Here is a 21,972-nt window from a genome sequence, read left to right as displayed (position 1 = left end):
CAGAAAGGTGAGTCTTTCTCCACAAACGCTGCAACATTCTGGTGCTGACTGCTGACAATCCTTGGGGCTTCATTGCTTGTACCTCTGCCTCGCGTCACATGGCAACATGGTTCCTTTCTCTTCCTGACTCCTGGCCTCTGGCTTCTCCCTGTGTCTCTCTATCTATGTCTGAACTACTGCTGCTTATAAAGGACTCCAGGCATCACATGAAGGCCCACCCTGCTTCAGGTGAACTAAAATAACATCTTCAGAGGGTCCTGTTTACAATGGGTTCCCACCCACAGCGATGCAGACTGAGGTTAAGAACATGTCCAAACTGATGCACTTAATTCAATCTATCACAGGGATAACTGTTCAAAATTCAAATAAACTGTTAAATGATTTGTTTTAATATCTTTATTTTACTTTCTATGTAATAAACCTTATGTATATAGTATGTATAATATGTATAATAAGAATATCCAAATGTATCCAAGATGATTGTAGATTCATTGAATGTTAACATTTCAATATTTTAAATCTGAGTAATTTCTCTCTCTGTCACATTTTGCAGATTTCTTATATCATATATAGAAGTGAAGTTATTAAAAATTCACACTGTACAGACTTTATGGACACCATCACATATAATACTTTTATGTGTATTACAAATACGTATTTATATATTTATAATAAGGTACTATAAAAGGATTTTTCAAAGTAGCTGTTCCTTATATATTTCATGAAACAGATGGGTTATGATTTTATGACTGTGGGGTTCTCGGATATATCCAGAGTTATTATTTCCAGGGCACATCTTTGATTTTCCTTATCTTTGTTCATGTTTTCTCCCTTACCTGAAATGTCCTCCTCACTCCTTTCAAACTTCCATCTATTATCTGACAGCCAGTTTGAGTTCTCCTCCCTTTGGAAAGCTTCATCTCACTATCTAAGTAGAAAATCCAAGTACTGCACCTGAGCCCAGCAGCACTAGAGCTGGGGATTTTTGAGCAAGCAGTATCTCAGTGCTGCTGAGGTCCAGAAGGAAGGCATTGAGCTGACCAGGGGATTTTGTGTCCTCTGAACCAGACAAGAGGAAGAGCACCAGCCTTGCAGTGATCTTAGAACCTAAGGTGTAAATTCTGGAAAGAGCCTGTCTTCAAAGATGCAAGAGCCCACAGGAAAAACAGCTGCACCAGTGGATGCTTCTGACCCACAGGAGCCGTAGGGGAGCTAAGCCTCTGATGTAATGAATCCTCCTGGTTCCTGAAGCCAAGCAGGTGAGCTTTGTTGCTCTTGAAAATGAAGAATAGGGGTGTAGGGAAGCTTTCTTCTGGTTTTTAGACAGACTGGGATCCTGGAACTATCAGCTGGGGTTGAGACTATAGGACTGCTGCCACTTAAGTATTTCAGCAGCTGGACCTCAGCCCTAGATAGGAGATGGAAAAAAGTAAGGACATTCCCCAAGAATCTAGGAAGGAGGAGTGAAAAGAACATGAAGGATAAGTAGAAATACAACAAATGGACGAGCAGAAAAACAAAAAGATAGTTTAAAGGGACAATTAAGGAAATTAAACTCCAGTATAAAATAGTTTTAGTATTAAATGAGTTCGCTGTATAAATGTTTTCATAGAAAGTATTAGAAGGGAATATGCAAAAAGGGAAACATGCTGTTTTAGTTTGTAAGCTAACAGGATGCAACATACCAGAAGCAGGATGCCTTTTAAAAAGGGGAATTTATTAAGTCGCAAGTTGACAATTCTAAGGCCACAAAAATCCCAAAATTAAGGAAAGCTATAAAAATGTCCAAACTAAGGTATCCAGGTAAAGATATCTTGGCTCAAGAAGGCCAATGACATTCAGGGTTTTCTCTCAGCTTTCTCTTCTCATTTCATAAAGCTTCTTCGATGGCTTCCCCAGGGATATTTTCTTTATGCATCTCCAAAAGTCTCTGGCTGTGTGGGCCCTGTTGGCACTGAACTTTTTCCAAAATGGTGCCCTCTTAAAGGGCTGCAGTAAGCGATCCCACCTTAAGTGGGTATAGACACATCTCTTTGGAAGCCATCTAATCAAAAGTTACCACACACAATTGGGTGGGTCACATCTCCATGGAAACAATAAAAATGATCCTACCCAGCAATATGGAATGAGGATTAAAGGACACAGATTTTCAGGGATACACAGTAGCTTCAAACCAGCGCATGTGCTATGGTAACAACTTTAAGTGTGATATTTTTCCTTTAATCAATTTTTATTAAAATAAATGTAATGAAGAGAACAGATTTGATAGAGAAAAACCAATTGATTTATAAGATTAAATAATCAATCTATATAAAGTAAAGTACCAGATTCATACAGGAGCAGAGTAGAGGAAAAGCATGTAAACAGGAGGGTGGGATGACTGAACTCTAGTCTTGTTTCTGCTCTTCACTATGTGACCCTGAACAAGTCACTTTTGCCATCTCTGAAGAGAGGTCTTTGCACAGGAGGATTTCTCAGGCCCCTTACATTTTAAAATTATACTTACTTCAAGATATATTAGTTGCCAAAAAACACTGAGCCATAATTATAAAGATTGAAACTGTGATAGAGGACTGATTCACTCCATAAGATTGAGAAACAAAGTGTAGCCCATTACTTTATTTATTGTAAATTATAGTTAATCTCCTTAATCTGAGATTCTACCTGACAGAGTAGACAAGAAAATCAATTACCATCATGTCTAACAGTTCACCTTTCTCCCTTCTCCCAAGGCTCAAGAAAATTCTAGGTAGATAAATCAAACTTAGAAAATGAAAACAGGGCTTCTGGTCTTCATCCATCCTGGTTGCAAACGAGATGCTCAGTCTCCACGCCTTTGTAGTCCATTAGCAAAGTGAGTCTATTCTCAGTGCTTAAGTGAGGCTTCCATGATGTCCTGTGTCCAGCCTCCACCTCCTTCCATGGCAGTAACCCACCTGACCATGACCAGGGAGCTTTATTGGAACAGGACACAGGTCCTTGCAATGTTGAGAAACATGACATCTCTTTAAATTCCCTCTCTTTGGGGATCCAATGCTTTTATTCTGAGTTCAGATAACTTCCAACTCTCCCTCCTTAGAGTTCTTCTACTCCCCTCCCCAATCAAATGATCTACCTCCAATGGTTAATGAAAAAAAACCTTCCATGAATAATTCTCACTTGGGGCCTTTAGAATAAGCTATGGGTGGGGCATAAGGGAGGGGAGGGCAGTTATGAGAGAGAAGTATTCTTATCTTTTCATAAGTCCACTATAGGCAGAAGAGCAAGACATGCACAAGCCATGCAATAATGGGTCCTGATATATTAATCCTGATGTAATATATGAAATTCTATGACATTGAAGAATTGGTACCATGAGCTTTAAGAGGGGGCAAAGGAAGTGCTTATAAATACAAGAGTCCAGTCTTCTATAGAAGACTTTGAGACTATAAATCTATGCAGTCATTCTGATAATTCATAACTCATGCCACAAATATTTTTTTAGCCCTGTCTACATGAATGAGCTATTCCCAAAAACTGTGGTTCTTGCCTTGTGAAGAAAGTAACAGCCTGGTTCAAGAAAAAAAATTACAGTGTATCAAAGTAAAATAATAAAACTGGTGTTTAGTAAGAGCCTTCTGGGTGGTGTTAATTTGTATCTGATACTCTTCTGATTTGCTTACTGGATTCAGAATAGCGTATGAGTGAAGAGCAGAGGCCAATGTGGGCACTTGCATTAACTAAAAGTGTGACCTTGGACAGATTGCTCCCTGGGCTTCATTTCTTCATCTGTAAAATGAGGCTAATAAACAATAAATGAGTTATAATCTATCTCATAGAGTTTTGGGTAGGATTAGGTTAATCAACATAAAGAGTAACACAGGACCTGATAAAGCCAGTATTCAATTTAAGTTATCTATTTTTATCGTTATTATTGTATTTATTAATATCACCAAAGGAGCTTAGAAGTAAGAAAGCACTAGGCTGGAGTGACCCAAGAAGCTTTCATGAAGATGATGAAAATTGAGCTGAGTCTCTCCAGAGCCAAAGTACATGGACAGACATTTATACAGAGCAAAAACCTGACTACATTTCCAGTTTCAGCTACATCCTATAAAATGCTTGAAAATTGTCAGTACCATTCTTACAATAAGAGAAAGCTGAACAAATAGAAAAAGGATGACTTTTCTTGGATGCATCATAGAACTGAGATTGCAGGGCAAATTACTACCCCAAAATCTGGAAAGAGAAGTAAATTCAGGCACTTACAGAAAAGATCTTCTTCCCTGCAATGAAGCCACTAGAGACATAAACTTGTGGGAACATTTAACAATAATATTGAGGAATCAACGAAAAAACACCTGAAACTAATAAACAAGTATAGCAAGGTCACAGAATGCATGGTTAATATACAAAACTCAGTTGCTTTCCTACATCCCAACAATGAATAATTGGAATTTGAAATTACAATGACAACATCATTTACAAAGCACCATAAAAATGAAGTATTTAGGTATAAAGCTAAGAATGTATGTACAGGTTCCATATAGAGCCCACTACAAAACTCTGAGAAAAGAGTCAAAGATTGAAGATTGAAATAAATGGGAAATATTCCATGTTCATGGGTTAGAAAACTCGATACTGTTATGATGCCATTTCTTCCCAAATTCATTATGAGTCAATGTCATCCCAACAAAACCCCAGCAAGCTATTTAACAGATATTGACAAAATTATCTTAAAGTTTATATGAAAAGGCAGAAGATCCAAAATAGTAAAGAAAAAGAACAAAGCCGAAGGATTCACACTGCCCAATTTAAAGACTTAATATAAAGCTACAGAAATCAAGACAGTGCTGCACTGGTGTAATGGAGAAATCAGGATGATTTTGATTTCTGAATTATTATATGGGTATTCCTTTTTGCTTTCTGGTATATTGGAGTAGACAGAGGGAAATTTCTGAAATCTCTAAATAGTAACATAGCTGCCTTGATTTCTGGTAATGGTTGTGTAGCCCTTTTCTTCTGCCCCTGTGATTGTAAAAATTTTGTGGCTAACTTTCATTTGTACGATTATCCAGTTTTTCAACTTTAGAGTCTTTTAATTACTAAAAATACCCCCTAATGTTTATTAATGAAACATCTTGGGTCAGCCCAGAACTAACCCACCCCAAGTGTGAAGTTATCTTGATAACTGACACTGGATCTAACCAAAGTGGGCCTACCTGACATGTGCAGTAGCTTGGACTTTAACCTGCAACTCACTTATACCTCATTCCACTATTTTTATTAATACATTCTCTGAATAAGCCTATAATCAATCTGCACATGCTCAATAATTAGATCACCTCTAATTACATCATCTGGGGTCACTGTGTTCATTATCCTAAATCCTGCCCATCTTTTTCTCTAATAAAACTATCAGGGGCAGGCAATGGTGGCTCAGTGGCAGAGTTCTCGCCTACCATGCCAGAGACCTGGGTTCAATTCCTGGAGCCGGCCAATACCAAAAAAAATGTAAATTATCAAGAAAACCAAAAACACTTAAAAAAAAAAAAAAAAACTCCATAAAATTCCCAGTGCCAACCCATGTCAAAATATATATATATATATATCAGAACTACTGCAGTTCAAGGAAACAGATTTTGGGCCACTAGGCCATCGGCTCTCCTGCTACATGCCTAGTAATAAATTCTGTCTCTCTTCAAAACCCCAGTATCACAGGAATTGGTTATTGACAGTTTTGGGCAGAAGAATCCATGGCTTTGAACTATGGGATGGATGCCCAAGGCTCTGGAGCTCCAGCAGAGTAGGTAAGCCAGGTAGGTCTTTTGTTGGCTGCTAGACCAAATTTAAGCTAGAGGCTTGGCAAGCAGGGTTCTTTGTTCTGCTAACACTCCAGAGTTCTGGCACTTTAAAAACTTCAAAGGGAGAAACTATTTCCGGTTCCATGTCCAGACATCTGACTGGGAGAGTGGATCATCAGAGTAAAAGTGGACTGGGGAGTAAATATGACAATTTGAGTCCCCTTGACATAGGCTTGGGTCACATTTCCAGAATGATCCCCTTTGCTCTGACCTCTATAGCTATTTTCTGGGTACCATGCTATATGGGGATTAAAGCCCTGATCTAAATTTGTCTGTTGAGTATATCTAAAAATGAGTAATCCTACAATTAGTTAGTATTTAATGAAATTAAGTAGGCCTTAAGAGCTAACCAGTGTGTTACCTGGGTATAGTAAGAGTTCAATGCTTGTTTAATTGTTAATCAGTGAGTTGAACATTTAAAGCTGTTTTGATTATTAGTGTATTTGGTCTAGCTATTAATTGGTGTATTGCTTAAATATAATAAATGTTAAGTGTCTGTTTAAATTTGTTGATTGGTCCCTAATTGGTTACTGATTTTGGCTGCATTGAAAATTGAAAAGATTTTGGCTATAAAAGTTTATTTCTGTAACATAATATTCTCATTTGAAAGCTGCCAGAATGCTATATACCAGGACTGGAACTGCTTTTAAAAAGGGGAATTTAATAAGTTATAAGTTTACAGTTCTAAGGCCATGTAAATGCCCAAACTAAGGCATCTATGGAAAGATACCTTAATTCAAAAAAGGCCAATGGGTTGGGAACACCTCTGTCAGCTGGGAAGTCTCATGGCTGGCATCTGCTGTGTTCCCTTGCTCCTGGGTTCCATGCTTTCAGCCTCGGTTCCTGTGGGGGTTCCTCACTTTGCTTCTTTAGGACTAGCTTTTATCTCTTAGCTTCCTTTGGCTCTCTCCAGGTTCTGGCTTGCTTAGTATCTCATGGCAACATTTGCTGGGCTCCAATTATCTGTATCAGCTCTCTCTCTGTTTCGGTTCTATCATTTCCTACTTTTTCCAAAATGTTTCCTCTTTTAAAGGATTCCAGTAAACTAATCAACACCCACCTGGAATGGGTGGAGTCACATTTCCATCTAATCAAAGGTCACGCCCACAAATTAGGCATGCCAATTCTCCATGAAGATATTCTAATCAAAAGATTCCAACCTACAATATTGAATAAAGATTAAATGATACAACTGCTTCCACAAGAGTGGGTCAGGATTAAAACATGGTTTTTCTGAGGTACATAATACTTTCAAACTAGCACACATAATCTGGCCTCAAAATGATTTAAAATGAAAATACTATCATTACAGTTAAAATTAAGGATACAGTTAAAATTGTTCTGTAGCTTCTGGGAAAATGGCCAACTAAAGAATAACTCGAGATTAGCCCTGCTCCATGGAAAAGTTAGAGAAGGGACAGGAGGGTGACTGAGGCAGCGATTTGGGAGCTCAGCTGACCTGGCAGGGCCTTCTGCACCACATGTGGCAGCCCTGGTTGCAAAGACCCAGGAACTGAGAGGCAGAAAGCTGGAGCCTGGCAGGGAGGCACGGGGCCGGAGAGCCTGCAGAGTGCACAGACTCGTGTGTGGGACTAGGAAATAAGCCAGGCCATGTTCCTTGGGTGCAAGATCCTCACTAGAGCAGCCCCATGACTGGTGACTCACCCCACACCCCATGCACCTGAACCCCGTCATCCACTCACACTCCCCATGCACCCGGTGCCCCCCACCAGCCCCAGTGCAAGCACCTGTGCCTCACCCCCACCCCAAGTGCAGCCCAACCCACCTCTCCTGCACCCCTCCTGAGCACAACCTCCCTGTTCCCTGCAGGCTGTTGCCAGTGTATAAAGGTTGTGGGCACTAACCTCCATATAGGCTACCCCTGCCCCTCACCCATAGTGCCGCACAGCCTCACTCCACCGTCCCTGAGCTCAGCACATCCATTTTATAGCACTTCCAGGTCTACACATGTGCATAGGCCCCCAATCATGTCATTCAGCTCTGGGAACTGCACTACAGCAGCCCTAAAACTGCACATGCATGCAGCCATCAACCTCATTTCTCAGCTCTAAGAAAATGCCAACCTATGCAGCCAGGTCACATCTACCCCCAATTCACAAAGGCAGAATGCAATCTGCTGCAACAGCACTACTCATGCGCACAAAGGGCCCCATTACTTAGATCAGCACATACCAGGGCTATGACCCCCAGAGTTATATCCTCCCTGGCCTCTGGGCGCCCATGTTCACAAGCATCAGCATAACATCCCCAACCTGCACTCAATCTGCCCTGAAACAAATCACCGCACTAAGTGCTTCACCCAGTGCACTGCTCCCTGCTCTACAACCATCCCCAAAACACAAGACTTTAGACTATTGAAAGAAATCAATGCCCAAATAAAACCAATCAAGATATTTACATGCCATGAAGGCAGTAGAAGATCACTATGCATATCACAATGCAGACAGACATAGCCCCATTTAATGAACAATTTTAAACACCAGAGGAGACACAAACATTGGAACAACTAATAAAAGATGTTCATAAAACTCTACTTAATAAAATAAGTTGGATATCAAATGACATAAAGGAGATCAAGAAGACAATAGAAGAGCATAAAAAGGAATTTGAAAGAATAAATAGAAAAATAGCAGATATCACAGAGATTAAAGATTCTGTTGACCAAATGAAAAAAACATACTAGAGGCACACAACACCAGATTTGAAGAGACAGAAGAAAGAATAAGTGATATAGAGGAGAGGATAATTAACCTTGAAGACTCAAAACAGTAAATGGCAAAAAATGTGGAAAAAATTCAGTGGGAGTTCAGGGAAATGATAGACAAAACAAAGTGCACAAATATAAGAATCATTGGTGTCCAAGAAGGAGAAGAAAGAAGTCAAGTGCTAGGAAGCGTAGTTGAAGATATAGTGGGGGAAAACTTTCCAACCCTCATAATGTACATAAACATACAAGTCAAAGAAGCCCAAAGAACTCCAAACAGAATAAAGCCAAATAGGTCTTCCCCAAGGCACGACCTAATCAGTCAGTCAAATGTTGAAGAGAAGCAGGAAATCCTGAAAGTGGCAAGAGAAAAACAATCCACTACATACAAGGAAACCAAATAAGACTGAGTTCAGACTACTCAACTAGCACCCTGGAGGTAAGAAGGCAGTGGGATGATATATGCAAGATCCTTAAAGAGAAAGACTTCCAACCAAGAATTCTGTACCCAACGAAATTGTCCTTCAAAACTGAGGGAGAGATTAAAGTTTTCACAGACAAACAAGTCCTGAAAGAACTTGTCAACAGGAGACCAACCCTACAAGAAATGCTGAAAGAAGTTCTGTCAGCTGAAAAAAGAAAAAAAAAAAGAAAAGGGCAGGAAAGGGATGTCTGGAGGAGGGCACAGAACTGAAGAGTACCACTAAGGGTAATTCAAAGAATAGAAAGAGAAAGAGGGAAAAGAACATATAGAACTGACAAATAAAATTAAAAAGATAAGATGATGGAATCAAAAATGCCTTTTCACCAATAATTTTGAATGTTAATGGACTAAACATACCAATTTAAAGATATGGATTGGCAGAATGGATTAAGAAACATAATCCAGTTATATGCTGCTTGCAAGAAACTCATCTTAGACACAAGGATACAAATAGATTGAAAGTGAAAGGATGGAAAAAGATTTTCCACACAAGTTGTGATCAAAAGAAAGCAAGAGTAGCTATACTAATATCAGATAAAATAGACTTTAAATGTGAAGAAGACATCATAAGAGACAAAGAAGGACACTATATGCTAATTAAAGGTCAAAGCACAAAGTAAATATAAAAATCACAAATGTTTATGCCCCCAATCAAGGAGCACCAAAGGACATGAGAAAGACATTGGCAAAACTGAAGACAGCAATAGATGTTTCAACGATAATAGTAGAAGACTTCAATACACCAGTCTCCTCTATATATAGAACAACCAGACAGAAGATCAACAAGGAAATAGAAAAGTTAAATAACTTGGTAAATGAATAAGACCTAACAAACATATTTAGGTCATTGCACTCCAAGGCACAAGGATATACATTCTTCTCTAGTGCTCATGGAACATTCTCCAGGATAGATCATATGCTGGGGCACAAAACAGGCCTTTGTAAATTTAAAAACACTGAAATTATTCAAAGCACTTATTCTGATCACAGTGGGATGAAGCTGGATCTCAATAACCACCAAAGAATGAGAACATTCACAAGCATATGGTGATTAAATAACGTACTCTTAAACAATGAGTGGGTCAAAGAATAAATTGCTAGAGAAATCAGTAGGTATCTGGAGATGAATGAAAATGAGAACACACTTATCCGAACTTATGGGATGGAGCAAAGGCTGTGCTGAGGGGGGAGTTTATTGCCCTAAATGCCTATACTAAAAAGCAAGAAAGAGCAAAAACCAAGGACATAACAGCACACTTGGAGGAACTTGAGGAAAAAACAGCAAACTTATCCAAAGCAAATAGAAGAAGACAAAGAACAAAGATTAACACAGAGATAAATGAATAGGAGAAAAAAAAAAAAACTAAGAAAGAATCAATCAAACCAAAAGTTGGTTCTTTGGGAAAATCAGTAAAATTGATGGGCCACTAGCAAGACTGACAAAGAAAAAAAGAGGATTCAAATAAACAAAATCAGAAATGAGAAGGGATGTGTTACCAGACCCTGAAGAAATAAAATAAATTATAAGAGAATACTATGAACAACTATATGTCAACAAATTAGACAACTTGTTGATGAAAATGGACAAATTCCTGGAGACATACAAACATGCTACACTGACTCATGAAGACAGAGAGGCTCTCAACAAACCAATCACAAGTAAAGAGATAGAATCAGTAATCAAAAATCTTCCTACAAAGAAAAGCACAGGGCCAGATGGCTTCACAGGGTAATTTTATCAAACGTCCCATAAAGAACTAATACCAATCCTGCTCAAACTTTGCCCAAAAAATTGAGGAAAAGGAATTCTACCTAACTCACATTATGAAAGTTATATCATTTTAATACCAAAACCAGGTAAAGATGCTATAAGAAAGGAAAACTACAGACCAGCTTCCCTAATGAACATAGATGCAAAAATTCTCAATAAAATATTAGCAAATCAAATCCAACAGCACATTAAAAGAATTAAAAGAATACACCATGACCAAGTGGGGTTTATACCAGGAATACAAGAATGGTTCAACACAAGAAAATCAATTAACATAATATAGCACATTAACAAATCGGAAGGGAAAAATCACGATCATCTCAATCGATGCTGAAAAAGTATTCGACAAAATTCAGCATCCTTTTCTGCTAAAAACACTCCAAAAGATAGGATTCAAAGGTAACTACCTCAATACGATAAAGGGAATATATGAAAAACTGATAGGTGACATCTTACTCAAGACAGAGACAAAATCTTTCCCCCTATGATCAGGTACAAGACAAGGATGCCCATTGTCACCAGTATTGTTCAACATTGTGCTAGAAGTTCTAGCTAGAGCAATCAGGCAGGATAAAGAAATAAAAGGCACCCAAATTGGAAAGGAATAATTAAAACTGTCATTATTTACAGATGATAAGATACTATACTTGGAAGATCCTGATAAATATACAGCAAAATTATTTGAACTAATAAACAAATTCAGTAAGGTGGCAGGATATAAAATTAATGTGCAAAAAAATCAGTAAGATTTCTATACACAAGCAATGAGCTAGCTGAGGAGTCAGTTAAGGAAAAAAAATTCCATTCAAAATAGCATCTAAAAGAATCAAATAATTAGGAATGAACCTAACTAGGGACATAAAGGACTTGTACATAGAAAACTACATAACATTGCTAAAAGAAATCAAAGGAGATCTAAATGGTAGAAAGACATTCCCTGTTCATTGATAGGAATGCTAAATATAGTTAACATGTCAATTCTCCCCAAATTGATCTACAGATTCAACACAGCACCAATCAAAATTCCAACAACCTACTTTGAAGATTTGGAAAAGCTAGCTACCAAACTCATCTGGAGGGAAAGAGACCCTGAATAACAGAAAGCATCCTAAAAAGAAGAATGGAGTGGGAGTATTAACATTCCCTGAATTTAAAACCTATTATAAAGCCACAGTGGTCAAAACAGCATGGTACTGACACAAAGACAGAAGCATTGACCAACGGAATTGAATCAAGCATGCACAAATAGACCATCAAATCTATGGTCAACTGATTTTTGACAAGGTCCCCAAATCCTCTCAACTGGGACAAAATAGTCTTTTCAATAATAGGGCATGGAAAAATTAGATATCAATAGCCAAAAGAATGAAAGAGAACCCCTATCTTACACCCTACACAAAAATTAACTCCAAGTGGATCAAACACCTAAATATAAGAACTAGCACCATAAAGCTTCTAGAAGAAAATGTAGGGAAACATCTTCAAGACCTAGTAATAGGAGGTAGCTTCCTAAACTTTACACGCAAAGCACAAGCAACAAAAGAAAAAATAGATAAATGGGAACTCCTCAAAATCAAATGCTTCTGCACTTCAAAAGACTTTGTCAAAAAGGTGAAGAGGCACCCAACTCAATGAGAGAAAATATTTGGAAATCACATATCAGACAAAGGTTTGATTTCCTGTATATATGAAGAAATCATACAACTCAACAACAAAAGAACAAACAGTTCAATTATAAAATGGGTAAAGATTTGAATAGGCATTTTTCTCAAGAGCAAATACAGATGATTCAAAAGCACATGTGCTTCTGAACTGTTAGTTAATAAGGTTGAACTCCAATGTAAGGGAATAGATAGGAGTGAAGGTGGTTCTATAATGGGCCTATAAGTAATATTCCCATATTGAAGATGAACAAGATTGAAAGAGGTTGTATAGAACTAGGTGTCCCACTGATTAACACTAGAAATATGAATAAGTTCTCACAATAATTACTTCAAAGATATGACTCTTGTGCAAAGAATGTTTAAGTCCAGAGTACAGAGGGAAAACTGCTATTGCATGCTATGAGCTATGTTCAAAAGGAAACCATCAGCACTACCATAAATGCAGCAGAGGTAAATAATGGGGGGAGGGACAAGAGTTAAAATGAGGTTTAGATTTCCTATTTGGCAAGGGTGTATTTATTGGTTTTCTTTCTCTTGGGAACAACGAAATTATCTAAAATTGAGAATGTTGATGGACTGTGGACTTTGGGCCTTCTACATGATGTCCAATGAATGCAGGTGGCTGAAGCATGCACTGATGAAGAAGTAGATTGGCAAACGATGGTGTATACTTATGAATGGAAGTTGTGCTACCACAAAAAGGAAAAAAGTCATGAGGCATGCAAGGATGTGAATGAACATGTGGGACAGTTGGTGAGACAAAATATGTCAGAAACAAAGGAACAAGAACGGTATGGTCACCTTTAGAAAATGCTTATAAGAAAACGGGTCAAGATTGTAAGCTTTTAGAGCAGACACATTAAGTCTGGAGTGGTGATTATCATTTCTGGATTTTGAGAGGTGTTTTTTATATATATAACCTGATATTTAGAAATAAAAATGAAGCCAAATAGTTGGGGTTAAAGTAGTTCAGAATACAGGAGTAAGGAAGATAGTGTCCATATTTTAGAACCATACATACTCTTTGAGACAATGGAAGAAAGGTTTACTTGGTCTGGAATTGAAAGTTTCTGTAGTGCATAATCAAATTCAACCTACCTGTATAGCTCATTTGAACAACTTAAACACAGGGAGTCCAGAACATGAAAGATGTTCTTTAATCCTGTATAGATTATTGCAATGCCTGGATACATCCTAGAGTATATTAAGCAGAGAATCAGAAAGTATTGGCAAAGTCCCCTGAGGAATGGGGAAAAAATACATGGAACTATTAAACCTTGCCATCAGGGAATCCCCTGACACTGTGTCAAATTTTAGGGACACCCAAATCAATAGGCCATGCCCTCGATCATGAGGCTTACTCTTGTGATGCTTATGTAAGTAGTGGAGAAGCTTAGACCACCTATGGGCATGCCTAAGAGTTACTTCTGGAGGACATCTTCTGTTGCTCAGATGTGGCCTCCGTCTCTCTAAGCCCAACTCTGCAAGTGAAATCACTGCCCTCCCTGCTACCTGGGACATGACATCCCAGGGGTGAAAGTCTCCCTGTTGAAGTGGGAGATGACTCCTAGGGATAAATCCAGACCTGGTACTGTGGGATCAACAATTCCATCCTGACCAAAAATGGGGAAAGAAGTGTCATTAATAAAGTATCAGTGGCAGAGAGAGTTCAAATAGAGTTGAGAGGCTACTCTAGAGGTTGCTCTCATGCAATCTTCAGGTAGACCTTGCTACGTATCATAACCTGCCAACCCCCAACCAGGAACATTCCAGCCAATCCTAAAGAACACCTAGGGCAATATATAAGATTCCACAAAAGCTCCATGCACTAGAGTAACTTTCCAGAAACCTATAGCCTCCAGATGGGTCCCTGGTCCAGATAAGTCCTGAAACCTAGCCCAGCCTCTCCAGAACATCAGATAGTTCCATCTCCCTATCCCATATTAGTTCAGACCCTTCCAATATGAGAAATTTAGAATTGCCATAGCCCAAATATCCCTAAAGAGAGGGATGGAAAGATCAAAGGTGATGGTGGAGTTATACAGAGAAGATATGATTTAACAAGTGAATATGAGTGTTTAATCATTAAATTGATGTCTCTTTTAGTCTGCAGTATTTTAGAGCAGCTAGAAGTAAAAACCTAAAATTGTGAAATTGTAACTCATGTCAAACTCTGAAATATGTTCTACAACTAATTGTGGTGCTGTCCTTTGAAATTTATAGCTTTTTGTATACATGTTATTTTTCACAAAAACAAAAGGAAAAAATCTATTGTGACAACAAAAAAATATTTAAGCACTCTAGCATCCTATATTCTGGGGCAGATAGAAGGAAAAATATGAGAGGATCATATAGAAGCCCATGACAAACTCTGGGATCTGTCCTGTAACTACTTGTTCAAGAGTGCTTTGAAAACTACTGGTTTTTTTTTTATTTCTTTGCTTTGTATATATGTTACACTATACAATAAAACAAATTTTTTTTAATTAACAATAAAAAAAATGTTCTCCCAAAAAGTAGAAATGGGTTGAGACAATACATTCAATATTTTAGTTGTCCCTCTCAGAAGTACTTCTGTGTTTCTGTTTCTTGCGTAACTAACTTTCTATTTGTGTCTGTCTGCCTGTTCAATGTACATTCTCATACCTCTGTATGGTAATAGCAAATGAATAAGAAAATTCTTAAAGAGCTCCGTTTGAACTGCTTAGAAATAATTGTCCATCAGATAAATATACATAAAGTGGCACATCTAAAATGAAAGAGAAAAAAACTTTCTGAACAGGAAGATTCAAAACCTTAGTTTTATAATTACTGTTAACAAACCTGAACATTAGAAAGAAGCCCCTGGAATTTCCCTAAGACAGCAGAAAACTGCTAACGGAATGCCTCTGGAAAAAGCAAAGAGCTTTGCCAGTGGTCCTGGTCACAGATTTTAGTAAAATGAGTCTAATAATTGGAATTAGTTAAAGAAGGATATAGGAACTCTCAAAATTCCACAAGCCAGGCTTCATTCAGTCTGTACAACCTATTCCTGCCCCAAGTCCCAACCACCTAAGGCAGTTATGAGGCGGGGCGAGGTATGAAAAGACATAGTGAGGCATGGTGTAGAATTCTTTTTTGCTGGGTCTGGAGATTAGAAGTATTAAGCATAAAAACAATGCTACAGAATAAGCTATGTTCATTAATATTCTTTTCTTCCAATAATACCTTTGCAATGGTGACTGTAGTAATTGGATCATTATTATATAAATCACCTTGGGATAGCAGTAACAATATCATCTAATTACCAAATTTCAGTAGGTAAAATGCAAGATCTTTGGGAGATATGGAAACATGTTTCTGAATTTAGGCTTAGAACAAATTGAACAATTGCAGTATATTTTCCAGGACTTGACAGGCAAAGTACTTTTAAATTTGTTCGTAATTTTAAGATATTATGAAAACAAAGAGATTTTTTTTCAACCTCCAATAAAAGGAATTTTATGATAAATTTTGAATTGAACTAACACGATTTTATTCTGGTTGGGTATGTTCTCCCTAAATTTATACAAGCTTACTAATAAAATAAGCTAGTATTAAAAACACATTCTCAAAATTCCTCTTAAAATAGCCTAGCTAAATAGGTTGTTACATAAACTGTGCAATGTACCCGGCAATACTAACATTTTTATAAAGTATAATAAAATTTAAAATATGCTAATGCTTCAAATATATTCTATTTAACACATCAGTTAAGTTTAGTAAAAAATATAAATGGATTTTTTATAGCCTTGATTACCTGGATTTCAAAGAATCTGACTTTTGGTTACTTTGCCATTTCTTACTTCAGAATGTGGAAGAATTTGAATTTGTAGTGTCTTTGTTGATGTCAGCCAGTATATTTTTGTTAGTAAATAGTTTCATAAATACAGAAAATCTAATTCTTAGCTTCAAAGAGTTTATGTTCTATACTTGTACCAGGGCATAGTGTAAAACAAAAATAATGAAGGAATAAAAATTCTGGAAAAAATTTTAAAAGCAGATAGATAAAGAATGACCTAAGGAGACCTCATAGAAGAAATGACACTTGTAAGACCTTTAAATTAAAAAGTAATATTTAAATAACAGAACACTGAAATAACTTTTTAAAAACTTAATTTTGTAAACTAACATATTCCTGGTATTATTAGTGCTTGGGAATAATGTGGAAAATTTGAATTTTTTTCTGGAAATAAATCCCTTAAATATTGAAAAGTTGATTATATTTCAAATTTGGGGCTTTTCTAACCTTTGAAAGTAGTGCTAAATTGGACTGAGAGACTTTAGGCATACTGTAAAATAATCATTTGTGTATTTTCAGTATAGAGTATAAAATAAAGTATATGAAGTATTTATTTTGGGCTGTGTTTCAAATCTAAGCATAAATTTCTTCCTTCTTCCATTATTTTGTAGTATCTCTATCTCTTCTCCCCTTCATGAATACTGTTATTGGAAAGAAGTATGTAGGTTCAAAAGCTTTGTGAATTTAGTTATCAAATCATTTCTGATTATATGCAGTCTGGATAAATAAAAACTATAGGTGGAATCCATATGGAAAGTGGTAAAAAGTTTAACAAAGTAGATTTTTTGTTATAGTCATTGTTGACTGCAAGTGGAAATGAATTTTGCTTGTTATAGTCATTGTTGACTATAAGCTCTGAATGAATGTAGAGAGATGTAAAAAAGGAGTTTATGAAAATGAATTCTGTCTGTCATCATCAGTCCTGACCAAAATTTAATGTGTGTCATATATTTCAAAAAAGAAAGTTTGTGTCAAGAAAACTGAAGTTTAGTTTTCACCCTGTTAAAATAACATGGATTGTTAGTCTACTCTTAATACAAAGTTTGTAAAAAAGCTTTCTTAATCATCCAAGTATGCTGTCAAGAAAACAAAGATTTTACATCAGAATAGTAGCCTTGTTAATGCTTATGTTGGCTTATCATCTTTTATTTCAGAAGACAAGTCTTCTCACTATTAAAGGAAAAACTGTTAAAAATTATTTGTTCTTTCACCTTGTATAAGAAAGGTGCTAAAATAGTTTACCTTATTGCACAATAGGTGTTTGGAAGTATTGTAGTAGTTAAAAGAGATCTCTGTCCTGGTGCTGGTTAAATTTGTATAGCTAAAATAATATTATTCATATATTTAGAGACTGCATAAAATTCCTAAAAATTTGACAATGTTCTCATTGTCCATGTTATATACTGATACTAACGTATATGTTAAACAATGGCATGGTATTGTTAGTCATGGTTTTAATTATTCTTAAAAAGCTACAGATCATAGAAACAGCCAAATTGTCAGTTGCACTGCTTTGCTCTAATACTTCTCTAAAAGTATGTATGGTCAGCTACAGGTCAGAGCTCCATCTGCAACAAGGAAAGACTTTAAAGGAAAGGCAGGACAAATATATAAATTGCATTTTATCTGTTAATTAACATAATTCTGGTAAACACGTAGAAGTGAAACAGATCAAAACCTCTGTATGGTTTGTTAATATAAAAACTGTCTAATGTTTTTATTTCTGAAAACATCTTCACTTAAAAATGCTTATAAAAATTAAAGCTTAGATTATAAGCATTAACTGTTATTTTTAAATCCTGAAATGCTTTGCTCTTTTTGTAGCCTAGTAGGTTCCCTGAAACTTTAAGTATCTGCATGACATCTGAGACTCAGATTTAGTTCTTCAGCTCTGAGAGTCAGCATAAATCCATATAGTAATTGTTTAAAAAAAAAATAAGCTGAAAATGACCAAACTCCAATTAAAAATGTAATGAATTGATCTAATTAAAACTAAGGTAAATCAATATACAAGGTAAAAAAAATACTATCTATATTTTAAAGCTTCAACTTTCATGCAAGATAAAAAGAAAAATGTTTATTTTGTCCAATATTTAAGTTTTCTGCAGTACACTATCTAATTTAATCTGTCTAGACAGTTAATTTAAACAACCTATTTCAGCTTTGTTTGATATAGAACCTGGAATAAGGAATAAAATCTTAATATTCTTTACAAGTTAATGTTATGCCATGATGTATTTTTAGAGTATTTTTGACAGAAAATGAAAAAGTATTTCAAAGTCCCTTGAGAGACTGGGAAAAATCTTCTCCACCTGGGGAATTCCTGATATTTTCTTTAGCAAGAGGGGCTCCCAATTTAATAAGCCAAGGCCTCAATCTTGAAGCTTGGCCTTATGGTACTTATTTCTTTAATAGCAAACTGAACCTAGTTATGATTAGTGACTAAGAGTAATCTCCAGAAAATTCTGCTGTTGCTCAAATATGGTCTCTCTCTAACCAAACTCTGAACTTTCCCCCTATGTGGGATATAATTTCCAGAGGTGCAAGTTTGGTCCTATGAAACATAATCAGTCCTGGTATCATGTGACATAACTGACCCTGGCATTGCAAGACATAACTGACCTTGGCATCATGTGACACAACTGGCCCTAGCATCATGAGATGTAAGTTTCAAGGATGAGCCTGGTCCTGGCATCATGGATTGGTTGACCAAAAGGGGGAACAGAAATAGAATTTCAGTAGCTAAGAGATATCAAATCAAGTTGAGAGGTCATTCTGGATGTAACTATGCAAGTTTCAGCCAGACATTGTAAACTGCCACAATATGGAAAACCCTAACCAATAGAAATCCTGAAAAATATCCTGGGGTCTATAAAATTTTACTTATTAAGTTATTTTTTCAGAGACTTAAAACCTCCAGATTGTTCCAATGTCAGAGAAGCTCTGAAATTCAGAAATACCAGACTCTCCAAAAACAAAACCAGTTTTCATCCTTTTACCCCTTAATGACAGTGCCCCTTTTCAGCCTTGAAGAAGTTAGAAGAGTCATCGTCCAAATATTCCTCAAGATTGAGAGATAATTTTCATACGAGAGGGAATAATTGTAACTGAAAAATCAGGTTTTAGGGATGATTTTGATTACTGAATCATTATATATATTATATTTTTATTTTCTGGTATATTGAGTAGACAGAGGAAAATTTCTAAAATCTCTAAATTGTAATCCAGCTACCTTGATTTCTGATAATTATTGTATAGCCCTTATCTTCTGGCCTTGAGATTGTAATAACCTTGTGGCTAACCTTTATTTGTACACAGTTACTCGGTTTTTCAACTTTAGAGTCTTTTAATCACTAAAGATACCACCTAAAGTTTATTAATGCAGGATCTTGGGTCAGCCCAGAACTAACCCACCCCAAGTCTGAAGTAATCTTGATAACTGACACTGGATATAACCAAAGTGGGCCTGTGTGGCATGTGCAGTCACTTAGACTTTAACCTACAAGTCAGCTATACCTCATTCCACCATTTTTATGAATAGATTGTCTGACTAAGCATATAATCAATCTTTGTATGCTCAATAATTAGATCACCTCTAATTACATCATCTGGGGCCACTGTGCTCATTATCCTAAATCCTGCCCATCTTTTTCTCTTATAAAACTATCAAGTTTACTGCAGTTTGTGGAGACAGGTTTGGGGCCAAAAGCCCATCTGCTCTCCTGCAACATGCCTAGTAATAGTCTCTCTGAAACCCCAGTCTCAGGAATTGGTTATTGAGTGCATCAGGCAAAAGAATTCATGGCCTTTGTCTAGTAACACTGGTTAAAAAAAAAAAAGACTGGACACATAGATCAATGGAACTGAATCAAGAGCCAGAAATAGATGCAAATAAGTAGAGTTAACAGATCTTTGAAAAAGGAACAAAGATTATCCAAGGGAGAAAAGATAATCTTTTCAACAACAGCTGTTGGAACAATTGGACACATACACAAAAAAGAACTTAGATACAGACAATACATACACCTTTCAAACTGGATCATAGACCTAAAAGTAAAATACAAACCTATAAAACTTCTACAAGAAAACCTAGATGGTCCTGGATCTCATGATATGATACCATGAGCTGGACCTATAATGGAAAAAATTGATATGTTAGACTTTATTAAAATTAAAAACTTTTATTCTGTAAAACATGCTGTTTAAGAGGATGAAAAAAGCCACAGACTGGGAGAAAATTTTTTCAAAGTACCTATTTGATAAAAGCTTGTATCTAAAATATACTGAGAATTCAACAATCAGAAAATAACCAACCAGACTAAAAAACTGGAAAAAGATCTGAACACCCATCTCACCAAAGAAAATATTCATGTGCCAAATAAGCACATGATAAGATGGTCAACAATTTTTGAATTGTGAATTGAAATAACAATAAGATACCACTAGAAGAGCAAAAGCTCAAAGGCTGTCAACACCAATTGTTGGTGATGATGTGAAACAACAAGAACTCTCATTGCTGGTGGGAATGTGAAGTAGCACCACCACTTTAGAAGACAGTTTGGCACTTTCTTACAAAGCTAAACATAGGCTTACCATGCAACCCAGCAATCACACTCCATATATTTCCCCAACTGAGTGAAAACTTGTGTCCACCCAAAAACTTACACTTGAATGTTTACACCAACTTTCTTCATAATTGCCAATAATTAGAAGCAACTAAGATGTCCTTCATTAGGTGAATAGATAAAGGATACACGATACATCCATACAATGTAGTGTTATTTAGTGATTTTTAAAAATGAGTTATCAACTCACAAAAAAAATACCTTGGGGATGAGTTTTAAATGCATATTGCTAAGTGTAAGAAGCCAGTATGAAAAAGCTACATACTCAATGATTACAACTACAAGATTTTCTGGCAAAAGCAAAATTATAGAGATGGTAAAAAAAAAAAAAAGTCAGTCATTTCTAAGAAGGAAGGAAGGAAGGCAAAATTTGAATAGGTGAAGCACAGAGCATATGTTAGGGCTGTGAAACTATTCTGCAGGATACCATAATGAATAATATATGGTACTCTTTGTCAAAACCCAAAGAACTTTATAACACAGGGTTAACTTTAATGTATGTAATTTTTAAAAAGTCACTTGGAAATTTGAGGGTTCCAAGAATAAAATGCAGAATGTGACAAAACAATTTAACTATATCACAAATGTATGAAATAGTCTAGGGGTGGGGGAAAAGGTGATAACCTAAGTAACTGTGGAAATGAGTCAAGTCTGTAGGACTAAAAGCAAAAGAAGCTTTGTAGCCTAACTGATAATGTTTCTCATGGAGGTATTGGTTTACAATTCTGATATGGCTATCCTGGGACTGAACAAGTAAGTAAATGAATGGAGGATGGAGAAGACAGGGATTTTACTCTCAGAGTGGAAAGTTATGGATAAGCAAGGGCATGAGTCTAGAATGACCCATATGTTAATGGACTAGAGTTGGAGCTATCAGTAGGAACTCATGTTTAGCTTAATATGTATACCCAGATGCTCCCATATAGTAATAGTTATAGTTACGTGTGTAAAAGGGTTAGTATATTCACATATATCATTTGTAATGGTTACGTTCATGTATCAGGTTGGCCAGGTTATGGTGCCCAGTTGTCTGGTCAAAC

The sequence above is a fragment of the Tamandua tetradactyla genome, chromosome 19 (genome assembly GCF_023851605.1).
Source record: "Tamandua tetradactyla isolate mTamTet1 chromosome 19, mTamTet1.pri, whole genome shotgun sequence".
In the NCBI taxonomy this organism is placed as follows: Eukaryota; Metazoa; Chordata; class Mammalia; order Pilosa; family Myrmecophagidae; genus Tamandua; species Tamandua tetradactyla.
The sequence above is the reverse complement of the archived record's forward strand: the minus strand, read 5'-3'. Positions refer to the sequence as shown.